At 39.7% G+C, this 16614-nt stretch overlaps 1 long non-coding RNA gene across 2 annotated transcripts; it reads left to right on the forward strand.

The window, feature by feature from the left end:
* Positions 1–577: 577 nt before the first annotated feature.
* Positions 578–16246, forward strand: LOC108521057 (uncharacterized). 2 transcript variants are annotated; one of them, XR_001883113.1, is made up of 6 exons: positions 578–1229; positions 2577–2697; positions 6044–6238; positions 10509–10944; positions 12429–12510; positions 15434–16246. It is a non-coding gene; the product is annotated as an uncharacterized LOC108521057 (long non-coding RNA). The 2 variants fall into 2 exon arrangements; XR_001883112.1 differs by lacking the exons at positions 578–1229; positions 2577–2697 and having other exon boundaries at positions 5456–6238.
* The last annotated feature ends 368 nt before the right edge of the window (positions 16247–16614 follow it).

A 16614-nucleotide genomic window follows, 5' to 3' on the forward strand; every position in this document is an offset into this window, starting at 1 on the left:
CTCTACCCCCACCACCCCCTCCCTCTCTCTCTCCTCTCTCTCTCTCTCCCCCTCCGTCCCTCCTGCCTCTCCCCCAACCCCTTTTTCTCTCTTGATTTCTCAAAAAGTCAGATAAACAACTTAGTTTCAGCTTGGTAGCATGGAACTTTAGTGTGATTCCATTTTGGTTTGGTCTATTGGGCATAGCGAAGAAGCTCAATTTAAATCAGTCACCTCCTATAAATTTTATTAACACACGTTATGTTAATAAACTTGTTTGTTTTTCTATGGTTAATCTTCTTTTGTTACAAGAGGTCCCATCTAAGAAGTATGAAGGGGCTGGGCGCAGTGGCTCACACCTGTAATCCAGCACTTTGGGAGGCCGAAGTGGGTGGATCATGAGGTCAGGAGATTGAGACCATCCTGGCTAACACGGTGAAACCTGTCTCTATTAAAAATACAAAAAATTAGCTGGGCATGGTGGCAGGCACCTGTAGTCCCAGCTACTCAGGAGGCCGAGGCAGGAGAATGGCATGAACCCGGGAGGCGGAGGTTGCAGTGAGCCGAGATCGGGCCACTGCACTCCAGCCTGGGCAACAGAGCGAGACTCCATCTCTGTCAGAGTAAGAAGTATGAAGGATAGAGGAAAAAACTTTTTCTCCCCTATAGTTTCAATTATGTATCTTTTTAAAAAAAGTTAGTGATGTCCTAGAGTTTTCCATTTACATTTACAACTAATATAAGTCTTCTTTCAAATAACATTACACCACTTCATATGTAATGCAAGCATCTTATGACAGTATTCCCAATTCCTCCCTCTCATTCTTTATTACATTTCTGTCATTTACTTCACTTATCTAGAAGCTATCATTACTCAATACATTGTTGCTGTTATTATTCTGAACAAATTATTAACTGCTAAATAAACCAAGAATCAGAAAAATAAGAGGTTACACATTACCTTCATTTATTCATTCTATAATGCTCTTTCTTTAATATGAACTTTTGAATTATTTACCTTCTTTCTGAAGAACTTATGTTAACATTTCTTGCAATGCAGGTCTATTGGTGACGAATTCCCTCAGCTTTCATTTTTCTAAGAATGTCTTTATTTCTCCTTCATTTTGAAGGATAATTTCACTCGATACAGAATTCCAGATTGATCATTTCTTCTTTCAATAATTTAAATATTTCACTTCACTTTTCTCGCATGGATAGTTTCTGAGAAGTCTAATGTAATTCCTCCACAGGTAAGATGGCTTTTTTTTCTGGCTACTTTCAAGATTTTCTCTTTGTCTTTGATTTCCTGCAATTTGAATATATGTCTAGATGTAGATTTTTTTTTGTTATTCATTTATTGTGGTTGGTGTTATCTCACCTTCCTGGATTTGTGAATTGGTATCTGCCATTATTTTTGGAAAAGTCACAGCCATTATCACTTCAAATATTTCTTCAAATCATTTTTCCTTTCACTCTTTCTGATCTTTCTGGTGTTTCCATTATGCATATGTAGGATACAATAAATTCCTTTTCAAAGGTTTCAGGCTGTAAATTGTTAAGTACAATGAGTTCTGAGATCCTCTCCAAAGAACCAGTGTATCAGTGTGTTCAGCTCCCTTGTTCTTTGTTCTTCATTTTAAAGTTTAACTTCCTCATTCTCCTTGTCTCCTTGCCCCTAGTTTCAGTAAACAACCCACCAGTTCTAATTAGTAGTTCACATCTGTTCCCCTGGTCACCTGCTCCATCCTGAGTCACCCCTGGCCACCTGCTCTGACCTAAGTCACCTTTAGTCATATGTTCCATAACTGTCTTTCCTGCCAAAACTACTCACCCCACCACTCTGACTCATACCCCTGCTCTCTTTAAAATAGCCAGTCGGAATTAATTTAGACTGTTCAGTCCAACCCTAGCCAATAGCGGAACGACACAGCAGTAGGGGTTACCTATGTCAGGAATAAAAACCCCTTACCCTCCCTTGTTCAGGTGTGTCCTCACCATTGCTCCATCTATGAGTCACACCCTTCTATAGAAGTAAAATTGCCTTGCTGAGAAAATTAAATTTATGTTTGAGTACTGTTTCTTTTGTGGCACCAAACATTTGCTTCTAACACATATGTCACACCTTTTGTAATTGTCCCATAATTCTTGGATACAGGCATACATTGTTATATTACACTTCACTTTATTGTGCTTCACAGATATTATGCCTTTTACAAATTGAAGGTTTGTGGCAACCTTGTGTCAAGCAAGTCTATTGGCACCATTTTTCCAACAGCTTGTGTTCACTTCATTAGCATTTTAACAATAAAGTATTTTTAAATTAAGATATGCATCTTTTTGAGGCATAATGGTATTGCATACTTAACAGACTATGAAATAGTATAACTTTTATATGCACCGGGAAACCAAGAATTTAGTGTGACTTGCTTTGTTGCAGTGGTCTGGAGCCAAGCCTATAATATCTCCAAGGTGTGCCTATATTCTGTTCGATTTTTTTCTCTCTTTTTTTTTATTCTTTTATTTTCAGTTTGGGAAGTTTTTATTGACATATCTTTAATTTCACTGAGTTTTTTCTTTCGATGTGTTCATTCCAATAGCTAAAGCATGCATGTGGTACAAAATTCGAGTCAAAAGAGTATACAATGAAAAGGAATTTCTCCTACTTCTTTCTCTGAGCCACCACATTTTCCTTCCCAGAGGAAACACCTGTGTATACATGTAAGTAATCGCATCTATGTTTCCTTTTAGTTTTTTAAATAAAACTTATGGCATAATATATGCATTTCTATATCTTGCTTTTTTTCATCCTTCAGTATATTTTAGAGATAATTCCATATCAGTACACATGATGCAGAAACTCTAGAATTTCAATTATTTTCAATGACTGCATAATAACCCACTGCATATATAGCTATCCTATAATTCATCAGTTTTGCACTGATGGGCATTTAAACTCTTTTATCTTTGCCATTATAAATTTAGAAATGAATTTCTTTAGTCACCCGTCATTTCAGCATATAGGAGTATACCTGTAAGATAAATTCCTAGAAACAGAATTGCTAGGTCAAAGGTTTGTAAATTTGCAATTTGGGTACTTATTGTTAAACTGTTCTTCATAGCATTATTGCCAATTTCTGCTTCCATCAGCAAAGTATAATAATGCCTGTTTTCCTGCTACTTCCTCAATTACAGTATATTTTAAAACTTATATTTTCTAAAATGATATGTATTTTTTATTTTGAATAAAACTGAGCCCTTTTATTATGTACTTGTGTTTTCTGTGAACTGTTGATATTGTGTTGTTTTTTCTAATGAATTGCTAATATTGTTGAATTATAGGTACTTCCTCACGTATTAGGGAAATTAGTCCATTGTCTGTGATATGAGTTGCAATTTTTCGCCCAGATTGCTGTCTGCCACTTTTAGTTTATGTACTTTTGCTGCTTTTAAATTTAAGTAATTTAAAGTATCAATTTTCTCTCTAATGGCATTTGGGTATTGCTTTATAAAATTTCCTGTGCTACAGCATGTATCAGGATTTAATGAAGTACACTTATGCTTCGTTTTGTCCATTTACTCTTTATCTGGAATTTATTTTGATGTGAGGTATGAGTTTGAGTTGGGATCCAACTTTACTTTTTCTAGACGGCTACCTAGTTGTGTCAACATCATTTGCTGAATTTTAAAAGTTTTTTTTAAAAATCAAGAATGTATGTTGAATTTTCTCAAACACCTTTTTTGCATTTTGGAAATGACAAATTTTTCTTTTCCTTTATAATGATATTTAGAGACAGGAGGTCTCACTACATTGCCCAGGGTGGCCTCAAACTCCTGGGCTCAAGGGATCCTCCCATTTCAGCCTGGCAAGAAGCTGGGACTACAGGCACAAGCCACTGTACCCGGCTATTTCTAGTAAAATAGAAATACTTTATTATAATTTTATTTGATTTAGGATTTTTCCAGTAATATTCATGAGTACGAATTTTTTTTATTTTTATTTTTTAGAGATGGAGTCTTGCTCTGTCTCCCAGGCTGGAGTGCAGTGGTGTGATCTTGGCTCACTGCAGCCTCCACCTCCTGGGTTCCAGTGATTCTCCTGCTTCAGCCTCCCGGGTAGCTGAGATTACAGGCACACACCACCATGCCTGGCTAATTTCTGTATTTTTAGTAGAGACAGGGTTTCACCATGTTGGCCAAGCTAGTCCTGAACTCCTGACCTCAGGTGATCTGTCTGCCTTGGCCTCCCAAAGTGCTAGCATTACAGGCGTTAGCCACCACGCCCAGCCATGAGTAAGAATTTCTATGGTCAGTGTATATGTATATGCTAGATGGGTGTTTTATGAGATTTTGGTATAAGTGTTATGCTCACTTCATAAATAGAATTTGAAATGCTTCCTTTTTTTTTTTTCCGTGCTTAAGGCAGAATCAACAGCAACCAACAGCAACCAACTCTCTGTTCCTTAAATTTTCACAGTAGAATTATCCTATGAAATAATTTGGGCCTGGTGCTTCTGTGGATTCAGCTATGGAGATACGCAGTTATCTAACAATGTGTTTTCTTTTCTTTCTTGTTTTTTTTTTTCTCGCTCTGTCGCCCGGACTGGAGTGCAGTGGCCAGATCTCAGCTCACTGCAAGCTCCGCCTCCCGGGTTTACGCCATTCTCCTGCCTCAGCCTCCCGAGTAGCTGGGACTACAGGCGCCCGCCACCTCGCCCGGCTAGTTTTGTATTTTAGTAGAGACGGGGTTTCACCGTGTTAGCCAGGATGGTCTCGATCTCCTGACCTCGTGATCTGCCCGTCTCGGCCTCCCAAAGTGCTGGGATTACAGGCTTAAGCCACTGCGCCCGGCCTTTTCTTGTTTTTTGAGACCTAGTTTCGCTCTTGTTGCCCAGGCTGGAGTGCAATGGCACAATCTCGGCTCACAGCAACCTCCGTCTCCCGGGTTCAAGCCATTCTCCTGCCTCAGCCTCCCGAGTAGCTGGGATTACAGGCATGTGCCACCACGCTCGGCTAATTTTGTATTTTTAGTAGAGGCAGGGTTTCTCTATGTTGGTCAGGCTGGTTTCGAAATCCTGACCTCGGGTGATCTGCCCGCCTCTGCCTCTCAAAGTGCTGGGATTACAGGCATGAGCCACCGCGCCCGGCCAACATCTATTTCTTCCATAGTAATTGGTCTACTTAGAATTTCTATCTCTGGAATGTTTTGGTAAATTATATTTTCTTGGAATCTTGTCCATTTCATTCAAGTTTTCAAATTACACAGAACTGACTGATCATGCAATTCTTTTAAGTTTTCCTGTATCTATGGTTATTTCTCCTTTATCATTTTGTATTTTGAGGTGCTCCTGTTTCTTTCTTGAGCCAACCACCCTATTGTTGCCTTTTTCAAATCTCTTGCTTATTAGTATTCCCATTCCCATTTCTACTTTTTGTTTTTCTTCTTTTATTCTTACGAATTCCTTCTTTCTGCTTCTCTTAGGTTTACTTTGCTATTTTTTTCTAAATTATTTAATTTACTTTTATTTTGAATTTTTAAAAGCACTGCATTGGTATATCCCACAGGTACTAATATGCAGCGCTTTCTCTTTTTTTTTTTTTTTTCATTTTTAAGATATTCAGTGATTTCAGTTTTGAGACGGTTAAGAGGATTTCTTCATGCTTTTTTTTTTTTTAACATTTCGAAAATGTTACACAATTTTGCATTGCTTTATTCTCCACTCCTTTGTATCCCACGACAGTCTCCCGCCCCTTTCTTCACCTCAGTTCTCTAAAGATCGAAGGTCAAGAACAGGGTTTCTTGCCCAGGAGCCTGCGAGAGGGTGGGCCGTTGCAGTTCATGCGCGGAAACAGCGATAGGGACACCCGGGGCCTAAGGAGGCTGGGCACAGAGCAGATCCTCCCAGCCCCTAACACCGCCCGGGAGTAGATGCAGACCCCCACGGCCCCGGGGGCCGGGACCACACCCCGCGGGCACGAGCCCGATTGGCAGATTGTCGCCGAGTGGTTTCAACGGTGACGCCCCCACCCGAATGCCTCGCTGGGATTGGCTCATTTCTTGGTTCAGACCTGGACGGTGGCCAGAGGAGGACAAGAGGCTTTCACACAGAACGGAGGTGATGTGGACTACAGTGGAGACGCAGCCGCACTTGAACAAGCGACCGGGCCCTGGGGACATGGCGGCAGCCTCTTCACCGTCAGTGCTGCTTGCGGCTGCAAGAAACTGGTGGCGGCACTGCCTGAGCCCGCTGCTATTACCAAGGTGACGGGGCATAAAGCGGCGGTCGATCGGTGCGTGGGGGCGGGGGACTGAAGGGAGAATGAGGCTCGAGCGGGAGCACAGGACGGCATCCGCTTGTCAGGGGATTCCGCTTCCAGTCCCCCTTCCAGAGGGCGTCGTTCTGCAGCCAGGCCTGTGTCTTTCCCCGCTCCTACAGGGCACGAGCTACAGAATGCTTTTCTGTTTCTATTCTTTTATAGTAAGGAAGCACTTTCCTTTCTCCCCCGTTTATTCATTTGTTTACTTCTGGTTCCCGTGTCCTTTTAACGTGTCCCCGTCATTCCCTGTTTAAGGGCACAGGATGTTCCAGGCTCATCTTGTACTTAGCTCCTGCCTTGAAATCTGACATTTCTCCAAAGAATCCTGATTCCTTTTTTTGGAGAATGTTATTTTATAGCCTTATCTGGGTTGTAGGTTGTGTTCGTTGCTACTAGGATGCCATTACTTCTAGACTGTCTCAGCAGACACTAGGAAACTTTATGTGTGTATATATATGTGTGTATATACGTATATATGCACACACACGTTATGTGTATATGTGTGTGTATGTACATATGTATACATATATTTATATATGTACACGCACTCTCCCCACACACATCCATACACACATCAATCCAGGTACATCTATATCTGTTTTATATCTATCTACATGTATGTTTAAAAAACAGCTGAGTTCATACTGTTACCTCCTTTCCAGTGCATCATCTCAGGGTTCAATCAGATCTACCCTTTCTGTAATTGTTACTGTTTTCTGAGAGTGAAAAAGCTGGTTGCCCTTATCCACAAGATAATCACTTCTTTGCTCAATCGTGTACGAAAAGTTGATTCAAAATCGCTAACCCCGTACCACTATGAAAAACAGACCAACTAGCCAGAGTTCAATATTGATTTACAGTTATTTTTGTCTTTAGTTTCTGTAATTAAAACTGTATTATACAGGTTATGAAGGCAGTCATAGAGGTGTTATGACTATAGAGTTTACAAAGTCTCTGTAATTAAGATGTGGAACTAGTGTGTGAATAATACAAAAAGACAAGTAGAATAGAATAGAAAATCCAGAAGTAACCCCAAGTGCACATGGAAAGTTAAAGGTGGTACCACATATCATTGGAGCAGAGTTGGGCTTTGTGATACACGGAGCTGGGCCAACTGGTTGGCCATCTGGAAAAAGATAAAATTAGATCTACACCTCATAGCATAACAAAAATAAAGTCTAAATGGATCAGGGATCTAAATGTGAAAATGAAGCATTACAAGTACTGAAAGAAAAGGCTTTCTAACTATGACTCAAAAACCCATAAGCAGTAAAATAAAAAGTTGATAAATTTGACCACATAAAACAAATGGCATGACAAATACATCATAAAGTTAGAAGACAACTGAAAAAACACTGGATTGGGAGAAAATAATCTAGCATGTATCACGGGGTAAAGGATGAATATCTTTCATATTTAAATTTGAATTTTAAAACTTTTCCAAATCAATTTTCTCTGTTTACATTCAGCAGTGGCAAAGTGACTTTATCTTTTACATCAGAATATGTCAAAAAAGTAGTAAGTTATACTGCTTTTAAAGATAAGAGTCATCCGTTTAAAAAATACTTACTATATCATATGTCTTAGGGCCCCAGAAGTAAACCCTAAGACAGGAATTCCTGTGCAAATAATTAGAAAGTTTCCAGGAAAAAATCTCAGGGGAATAGGGAAATAGAATAGAAAGGGAAGGAAGGCCACAGAGCACACTGCTCTAAGCCTGTTCCCCTCGAGGTGACTCAGTCCTGTTGAACTCGAAGTCAGGGTGCATAGTCAGTCCTTGGAGTTGTCCTTACCAGAGAACCAGCAAGCTGGTGTGTACGTCTCTGCCGAGTCACTGGTTAAGGTCTGCCCTCAGGGAGACCCAACTTCCCAGATACTTTGGGTTTTATAAAAATATAAAACTTTATACTTAAGACTTAGTATAAAGTCATCCATTCAGAACCTTCTTGTTAACTATTGTCCTTGCATACAGGGAGTTTTTGTTTCAAATTAAACAGAAACTAGGGTTGCAGATATGTTTTGTAGGGCTGTATCTCAACCAATTGACAAACTGAAGCTTGCTTTCTGGGTAGACTAGGATCCATGCCTTTTCTGTTCACTATTGTCAAGTTTAAATGCAGTGTGCAACATGAAAACCGCAGTGATGTGTTATGAGTTGGGAATCTTTGTCATTTGTGATATCTGCATGCTATCTTTTCAAAGCTCACTGCTATATTAGCTATGAAGTAAAGCTTGTTTTAACAAAGTGATAGGCTTCATTAAGATCAAGGCTATATAAGTCATGGTTTCCTATTGGAAAGGTAATTATCTTTAAAGTGAATGATAACCAGTAAATACATATCAGAACAACTTGCCCTGGAGCTGTAAATGCAGAGCTTATTCACTATGTATACATCTTAAACACAGAAGAATAATGTAGAAAATGTCTATTTTGATTTTTCCTAGGACATTTTTTTAGCTAGTGATGTTTAGGGTATGGGAGGGAAAATAACCTAATGAAGCAAGTTGCTACACATGAATATCTAGAGATGATACTAAGACTTTTGAAAAATAGAGTTTATTTTATTTTTTAAATGGCTTTAGGTTTCCAGAAAAAAAGTTACAGGTTTACAGAGAAGATAGTACAAAGAGTTCCCATATACCTTGGATGCTATTATATGTTATTAACATTTTACGTTAGTATGGTAAATTTGTGGTGTAATTATATTATGGTTAGTATGCTAAAATTTTTTTTTTTTTTTTTTTTTTGAAATGGAGGCGTTCTCTGTTGCCCAGGCTGGAGTGCAGTGGCACGATCTCAGCTCACTGCAACCTCCACCTCCTGGGTTCAAGCGATTCTTCTGCCTTAGCCTCCTGAGAAGCTGGGACTACAGATGTGTGCCACCATGGCCAACTAATTTTTGTATTTTAAGTAGAGACAGGGTTTCGCCATATTGGTTAGGCTGCTCTTGAACTCCTGACCTCGTGATCTACCTGCCTTGGCCTCCCAAAGTGCTGGGATTACAGGCGTGAGCCACTGCACCCAGCTAGTATGATACAATTAATCAACCAATATTGTTGGATTATTATGAACTAAGGTCCACAATTTATTCATGTTTTCTTAGTTTTTATGTAAAGTGCTTTTTCTGTTCCAGAATCTTATCCAGGATACCACATTCCATTTTGCTGTCATGTCTCTTTAGACCCCTCTAGGCTGTGACAGTTTCTCAGATTTTTCCTATTTTTGGTGACCTTGATGGTTTGGAGGAGAAGTATTCAGGTATTTTGTAGGATATCTTTCTGTTAGAATTGACTGATGTTTTCCTCTGGATTAGACTTGAATTTGGGGCTTTGGGGAAGAGGACCACAGATGTAAAGTGTGATTCTCTCTCTCTTTTTTTTTTTTTTTTTTTGAGATGGAGTTTCACTCTTGTTGCCCAGGCTGGAGTGCAATGGTGCAATCTTGGCTCACTACAACCTCTACCTCGTAGGTTCAAGCAATTCTCCTGCCTCAGCCTCCCAAGTAGCTGGGATTACAGGCATGTGCCACCATGCCTGGCTAATTTTGTAATTTTAGTGTGGGGTTTCTCCATGTTGGTCAGGCTGGTCTCGAACTCCCGACCTCAGGTGATCCGCCTGCCTCGGCCTCCCAAAGCACTGGGATTACAGGCATGAGCCACCGCACCCGGCCTAACGTGTGATTCTCATCACATCAGATTGAGAGTTATGATGGTTGCTGTTGACCTTAATTATGTGGCTGAGGTAGCACTGGAAAGGGTTCTATGCTGGAAAGGTACTCTTCCACCCTCCTTCCACACTGTACTATTAGGAAGGAAATCACAAGGTCCAACTCACACTTAAGTGAAACATTTTTTTCCAACTTTTCAAAAGGATCAGGTTGTTTTGGATGAAGCAGATAAAAATGTTGAACCAAGGAATTAAGGATCAAATCCATGAGATTTACTAGAAATTAAATACAAGTACTCTTGTGCACATGAGTTTTCTCCAGCTGGCAGGTTGGATTCATTGTTACAACATAGCTGTGAAGTGCTACGTTGTCCTTGTCCCCTGCTCAAAGCAATTGTTTCCCACAATCTCTGTCTCACTCAGTTCTATAGTAAGACATGGACGCTTGGTCTCAAACATCATTTCTCTAAGTATTGTTATGAAACTATTACATCTGCTTAATTGATTTATCAACATAATTAGTCATTGTCCTTTTTTTTTTTTTTCAGAGTCTCACTTCATCGCCCAGGCTGGAGTGCAGTAGCACTATCTGAGATCACTACAATCTCCGCCACTCAGATTCAAGCGATTATCTTGCCTCAGCCTCCCGAGTAGTAGCTCGGAGTACAGGCGTGTGCTACCATGCCCAGCTAATTTTTGTATTTTTGGTAGAGACCTGGTTTTGCCTTGTTGGCCAGGCTGGTCTCGAACTTCTGACCTCAAGTGATCTTCCTGCCTCGGCCTTCTAAAGTGCTGGGATTACAGGCATGAACCACTTAGCCTGGTCAGTTATTGTCTCTTTTTAAAGATTTTGTTGCTTTCTGCCTCAATATTAATATGTTGGAAATTACCAAGAAGTTCATGACAGATATATTTCACATTCTGGTGAAGAAGGAAGAATTGGCCCTTGAAGGAGTCAATGTTTTACAATAATTTTGAAAGAGGGTAATATTTTTCTAATTGATATACATAAAAACCATAGCCAGGGATTTAAAATTTACCTTCTTGTTTAAGCTCTCTACTAAAATTCCAGAAACTAGTATCATGTCTTAGCATTGTAATAAAGCTATCAGAGAAAACCCAAGAAGAAAAAAGAACTGTACCAGATAGAAAAATTGAGTTGAACCTTTTTTTTTAGATGGAGTCTCACTCTGTCACCCAGGCTGGAGTGTAGTGGCGCGATCTCAGCTCACTGCAGTCTCCACCTCCCAGGTTCAAGTGATTCTCCTGCCTCAGCCTCCCAAGTAGCTGGGATCACAGGTGCCCACCACCATGCCTGGCTAATTTTTTGTATTTTTCGTAGAGATAGGGTTTCACCATGTTGGCCAGGCTGGCCTCGAACTCCTAAACTCAGCTGATCAGCCCACCTTGGCTTCCCAAAGTGCTGGGATTACAGGCGTGAGCCACCGTGCCCAGCCTGAGTTGAACCTCTTTTTTAAGACAGGGTACTTTATTCTAAGATCTGGTACAGTAATATCTATATTTAGGCAGAATTAGTAAAATCAATGAATAACTATTCTCTTCCAGTGGTAGGGATGAGGTGTAGAAATCAAATGGCTTTTTATTCCAACTCTGACATGAATTAACATTTGCCTCTTGGAAATACTGTAAGGAAAGAAATTGTATGCTCTTTATGACGAGAGATTGACCAGTCAGGTTGTTCCTTATAGAACACAGAGTGAAAAGTATCCTGGCTTCTAAGAAAAAGCATGCCAGTTTCTGGTGTGGTAAGAGCTGCTCTTCCCTAGTATTGCTAATTAGGATGCTATTAATATCTGATTGTAGTTGAGCCTTGAACAACCTGATTAGGGGCACCAGCCCCGATACAGTTGAAAATCTGCAGATAATTTTTGACTCCCCAAAAACTTTACTACTAACAGCTTAATGTTGACCAGAAGCCCTACTAATAACAGTGGATTAAACACATATTTTGTATGTTATATGTATGATATACTGTATTCTTAAAGTAAGCTAGAGAGAAGAAAATGTTATTAAGAAAACTATAAGGAAGAGAAAATACATTTACTCTTCATTAGGTGGAAGTGGATCACCATAAAGGCCTTCATCTTCCTCATGTTCATGTCAAGTAGGCTAAGGAGGAGGAGAGAGAGGAGGGTTGGTCTTGCTGTCTAAAGGGTGGCAGGGGCAGAAGAGAAGCCACTTAATAAGTGGTCCTGCACAGTTCAGACCCGTTTCCTTCAAGGGTCCACTGTATTTTCTTAGTAAACTGAGGCAGGATCTAGTTAACATTGTAGCTGTGAAGTGCTGCATTGTCGTTGACCCCTGCTCAAAATAAAACTGTTACCTTTCAAGCCCTGTCTGCCATGGTGCTCTAGCTGCAGGGATGTCTGGTCTCATACATGTTCACCTGTTTAAGTACTGACTTGACAAATGACTCTTGAGAATTAGGGGTTGGTGGTGTTTTGCAGGTAGTGACAGAAGGAAGAAAACATTGTCAGGAGGGAATTCAGATAAAGGACAAACCATATTTTGAGTGCTACTGACTTGTTGGTAAGTATTCTAATTCCTTATTTAATGACAGTATCTATCTAGCAAAAGTTGGTTTAGGGGGAAAGTTTATAGTAGACTTTGCCAGCTGAAGTTGTAGGGGCGTGAAGATCACACTCCACAGTGAACTGTGCTGTTATATATAGGTTATTACTCTTGTGGCCTAGAAGAGTGTGCAGCAGTTGCTTTTTGAAACATAATTTAAATATATACTATCATATCTGAGGTTCTTGATTTTTATGTTTAATAGTGTGTGTACTGATCATCAACTGTGATCTGCCCACTGCTTGTAAAAACTGTATTCTCATTTGATTATTTGACATCTTTGAATTCCTTGTTTTTATTCTAGTGAAATAAATTCATACACAGTTACGTGTCACTAAACAACTGGGATGTGTTCTGAGAGATCACAGAGCGTACTTACACAAATGTAGATGGTGTAGCCTACTGCAAACCTAGGCTATGTGGTATAGCCTGTTGCTCCTCTGTACTGAGTACTGTAGGCAGTTGTAGCACAATGGTATCTGTATATCTAGACATAGACAAGTTAGAGTAAAAATACATCATAAATGATGTACCCTTGTATAGGGCACATAAATGATGTGCCCTATACAAAAACAGCACCCTTGTATAGGGCACTTACAGGGGTGAGGCTTGCAGGACTGGAAGTTGCTCTGCGTGAGTGAGTGAGTGAGTGGTGAGTGGATGTGAATGGCTAGAACGTTACTGTATACTACAGTAGACTTTATATATAAACACTCTGCACATAGGCTATACTACATTTATTTTTAAAATAAAGTAATTGCCAGGCGCAGTGGCTCACACCTGTAATCCCAGCACTTTGGGAGGCCGAGGCAGGTGGATCGCCTGAGGTCAGGAGTTCGAGACCAGCCTGATCAACATGGAGAAACCCTGTCTCTACTAAAAATACAAAATAACCAGGCGTGGTGGTACATGCCTGTAATCCCAGCTACTTGGGAGGCTGAGGCAGGAGAATCGCTTGAGGTGGAGGTTGCAGTGAGCCAAGATTGTGCCATTGCACTCCAGCCTGGGCAACGAGCGAAAATCAGTCACAAAAACAAAACAAAACAATAAAAATAAAGTAACTGGGCTATAACTTTACGATGGCTATGAAGTCACTAGGTGACAAGAATTTCTCAGCTCCATTATAATCTTATGGCATCACCATCGTATATGCAATTTGTAGTTGACCAAAATGTCATTATCCAGCGCATGACTGTATTGTTTTTCAAGGTGATTTTGTCAGCCAGGCAAATGTATCAGGATAATAATTTTATCACCTTGTAACATGATATTTAAATTGTACCTGGGAGGACTCATGGTTGGACAGAACACAGTGGAAAGCAAATGTGAAATGTTGCTCAGATTTTGGACTTTATATACCATTGATATTTCAGGGAAAAATCAATGATGCTATTAGATTTGGTTGTCTTTAACTCACCTATGAGTCTGTCTTAAAGTCATGTTTGCTCATAGCTTGTGCTTTCTTGATGATTCCTCTATAATTGGAATTTTCTCAGCATTTTCTAGTCACAGTTTATATTGATCCTAGCCTAGTTATATTGACTTTGTCACTAAATAAATTGAACTATGCCTTGTTACCAATAAAAATGAGTTACTGTATTTTTTTTAATGTAGTAGTTCATAGGAGTAGGTGACAAGTGGTGGTCAGAAATGACATGGGCCTGATTTCGGACATAGATTTATAAGTGAAACAGCAGGTCATTTGGATAAAGAAGGAATCAGTATTTCCATATGTATTTTTCTCTTGTTCTGATTATTTGATATTTTAAGTTCCTACAGCAAGAACACTTTTGATTGGTTATGTGATCCATTTTAGTAGAGAACTGTAGTGGCAAACATATTTTGGTCATTTGTGTTAGAGTCTGTGACATGCACTGAGCAGAAAGGAGTGATAAATATGGGTTACCAGAATACATTTTTTCAAGATTTCCCTCTACTGGTAAAAGTTTCCCAATAGAACTACCCAATAGAACTTTCTGTGGTGATGGAAATGTTCTCTATTTGTACTGTCCAATACAGGGGTGGCAGATAACATGTGACTATTGGAATGCGCTTAATGCAACTTTTTTTTTTTTTTTTTTTTTGAGATGGAGTTTTGTTCTCGTCACCCAAGCGGGAGTGCAGTGGCGCAATCCCGGCTCACTACAACCTCCGCCTCCTGGATTCAAACGATTCTCCTGCCTCAACCTCCCGAGTAGCTGGGATTACAGGTGCCCACCACCACTCCTGGCTAATTTTCATATTTTTAGTAGAGACAGGGTTTCACCATATTGGCCAGGCCATTCTCGAACTCCTGACCTCAAGTGATCTACCCGCCTTGGCCTCCCACAGTGCTGGAATTACAGGCGTGAGCCACCGTGCCCAGCCTATTTCATTTAATTTTAATTAATTTAAATTTAAGTAGCCATATGTGGCTAGTGACTGTTTATTGGACAGCATAGTCGTAAACAACAGTGACCATTTCAGAGCTGGCATCTAGTTAATTCTGAAAGTGTATCAGAATGGATTCATAACTGTTCCTTTTGTTTTGTGCCTGTTCACATCTGTCCTAGACTGACATGACACCCACTCTTGGCTGGCCCACTTTGGTAGGGGCTTTAATTTTACTACCCTAAACCCAATACTTTCATCCTCTTTATAAGTAATAATGTTCATTTCGCAGCCAGATGAGCCTTAACTCCTTTTGTACTAACTTTGCAAGGAAACCTTTTCTTTTTCTCTAGATACTTTGATCAGTATCTTGTGTTCCATTTAGAAGCACTCTACATATAATTCTGGCAAATAAACAGCCACCGATGATCAACTAGTAGCTCAGATTGTTCAGTAGTTCATGTAATACTTGCTGAATAATATTCTGATTCATATTTTTTCTTTTGTTCAGAACTGGCAGTAGGGGTCAACTTGGGAAGACAGCTGTGACCATAAATATTAAAGAAGACAAAAGGATTCTTTGTGACACTGAGACCTTCTGCAGTACTACAGTGGGGGAAATGCCGGTGTACACAGCTGGCCTCATGTAATTCCTGGGATGAGATCGTTTGGGATGCAGTGCTGACTGTTGCTGAGCAGGTGATCACAACGCGTACTGTGTTTCTTTCCTTGAGAATATTTGAATCTCGCCTAAGTACTCATAACAGATGAGAAACACAGGTTTTGATAGCATAGATTCACACTGTCATTAGTCATGAGCTCTTGGGAGCAAAGTAATTGGTTTTGTCCTCTTTAGAGTTAGACCCTGTGGTTGGGTATGAAAGATGAGTGTCTGTAAAAATCCTTCTTAGAAATGTATTTCCTCAAGACTCTGTCTCAAAAAAAAAAATTTATTTCCTACTTCTGTAAAAATCGCTATATTGAGTGTTCTCTATCACTTAATAATATACTTATTTTATTATTAAGTGGACTTAAAGATATGTGGTGTATAAAATCAGCTAACTATGTTAAACCATGGTGTCTCCCTTTATTGTGTTAGGCTGAATAGAACAAACTTTAAAATAATTTTTTAAAGAAAATATTTGAATTCATTTTGTTTGGTGTTATATTTTTATTCAGAAAAGCATTTTATTAGTGCTAGATGTGAACCGGAGCCTTCTGCTAAATACCAGCAGCAATCATGTCCTAGAGTTAAATCCCAGAAAACTTGCCATATTGTATATTAAAGGTTCAATAAATTACAATAAAGTATTCTTTCTTTAAAGTGATTTGGTCCTTATTCCTTAAAATCATACTTTTGCCATAACCCCATATTTTCAAAGGAAGAAGATGAAATGAAATAGTATTCTATAGTAAATATTTTATTCCAGTTACAAAATTACACACAAATGTGGCTTTTTATAAAAAGGTTTAATAGTTCCAAATTGGGCTGGGTGTGGTGGCTCACAGGCCAGGCATGGAGGCTCATGTCTGTAATCCCAGCACTTTGGGTGGCCCAGGCAGGCAGATCACTTGAGGTCAGGAGTTCGAGACCAGCCTGACCAACATGTCTACTAAAAATACAAAATTAGCCGGTAGGGTGGTGCGTGCCTGTAATCCCAGCTACTTGGGAGGCTGAGGCAGGAGCATCAC

The sequence above is a fragment of the Rhinopithecus bieti genome, unplaced genomic scaffold (genome assembly GCF_001698545.2).
Source record: "Rhinopithecus bieti isolate Rb0 unplaced genomic scaffold, ASM169854v2 scaffold_55189, whole genome shotgun sequence".
NCBI lineage: Eukaryota > Metazoa > Chordata > Mammalia > Primates > Cercopithecidae > Rhinopithecus > Rhinopithecus bieti.